General features: G+C 37.4%; 1 pseudogene; it reads right to left on the bottom strand.

Annotated features, from left to right (window-relative positions):
- Positions 1-760: 760 nt before the first annotated feature.
- On the bottom strand, positions 761-1,190 carry LOC140512367 (small ribosomal subunit protein eS17-like; annotated as a pseudogene).
- Positions 1,191-1,739: the final 549 nt, after the last annotated feature.

The raw sequence follows: 1,739 nt of genomic DNA, 5'->3' as shown, positions 1-1,739 counted from the left end.
TGTTCTTTGGTGACACACTTGAGATAGTACCTGTGTCTGGTCCAGAGGATAACCACCTATCATGGCAATAAACACTCTATTCATGTCAGCACTGTCAAATTACCATGCAATCATGCCACATTATTAGATTGAAATGGACAAAAATTTATTTTAAAAATAAGCATTTCTCTCAAAGCTTAATTAAATCTCAGGCAAAAATATGTGCCCAACTGTATGAATTCTTTTCCAATATGCCTTTAAAAATAAAACAAACAAGTAAATGAATGAGTGGATGAATAAAGAATGAAAAAATGAAAAAAATCATGCTTCGTTGAGCAGCCATACTTTGCAGTCACAGTCTTTGCCCAGGCAGCTTGCATGTTTAGTATTCATTTCAATTAAATTGTTTCTGTCTGCTGTGTTTAATTCCTTGTTGATGACAAGAAGCAAGGTGTAGAAGCTGTCAACTTTACAACAACAATAAAAAAAAAAAATCTACCCTGAATCTCTCTCTCTCCTTTTTTTAAGAAATAGGAAGGATATTTCCCACTAAAGTTATAATTAATCCAACTCTTCCGAATGCCTTTGAATAGCCCTGGGAAATTTATTTTAGGAGTAGAAGTGGGAGAAGAATTAGTAGAAACATTTCTCACCAAGGTCATAATCAATCTCACTCTTCCAAATTCCTTTGAATAGCCAATGTAGGAAATCAATTTTTTTTTCTTTTGTTTTGGTGGGGGAGTGGTTTCCATGTTTATTGAAAAGAAGACAAAAGAAAATATTAAACATCTCCTCTTGGTGTTTTGTTCATCCCACCTGTGGTCTGGGTAACTTGCAGGTTAGACAAACTGCCAAAGTCCAAGAGTTTCAGCATTTCTTTGGTATCATGGTCCACTTCAATGATTTCCTGAAACAAAGCAAAGACCTCAGGGACATAGTTATCCCTTTTTTCTCTTTCTTCTCCCTGAAGTTTGATGGAGACACCTCTCACAGGGCCTCTCTGCATCCACTTCATCAGATGTGTAACATATTCCCCAATCTTCTTGCACAACTTCTCCCAGGGGATGGGAGAAGCACATGCTCTTATTGGTATAGAAGTCATTGCCCAGGCAGGTATAGTACTTTTCAGTGATGATTCTCACCACCTTCTTCATGGTCTTGGTCTGGAACTCAACCCATGTTGAGGGACAGGAAATCTTTTTTGTAAACATAAGTAGGGGGAAAGAGAAAACTTAGAGGGGGAAAAATCAAGTATAATGAAATACAAGATGGTGGAAGTTCTTGACTCTCTGCTTGACTTTATAACACGTTAGCCAACAACAGTTTCCAAATTGGACATTAACCAAAGCTTTTAAATAGTAGAGAGCAGTCAACAAGGGGTTGTCAGTTCTCCAGGTGCCAAAAAAGCAGCTTCTCCACAATTCTCACTCTTCCATGCTGACTCACCTTTCATTAGGCCCTGGGATGGGTTGTTTCAAAAGTTAATAATTCTTATTGACTATTCCTAAGTTCTTTCAGCATTTAAATCTACCATGTTAAGTGAATAGATTGATTTTAAATCCCAAGTAAGGTTACCCTTGAGTAAGAAGTAAGACAGACAATGAAGGAGAAGAGATGAGAGGAGGTGAAGAAGCTACATGAAGAGCTTTTGTCCTATTTGCTGAATAATTTGACCATCCTCACTTCTCACCCATGCAAAATAAGCAGGACTTACAGTTTTCATTGGGATGCTCTTAAGAATATAATTTTTCAGTGGAGCC

The sequence above is a fragment of the Notamacropus eugenii genome, chromosome 6 (genome assembly GCF_028372415.1).
Source record: "Notamacropus eugenii isolate mMacEug1 chromosome 6, mMacEug1.pri_v2, whole genome shotgun sequence".
In the NCBI taxonomy this organism is placed as follows: domain Eukaryota; kingdom Metazoa; phylum Chordata; class Mammalia; order Diprotodontia; family Macropodidae; genus Notamacropus; species Notamacropus eugenii.
Note: the sequence above shows the minus strand (reverse complement) of the source record. Positions and strands in the feature narration are given on the sequence as shown.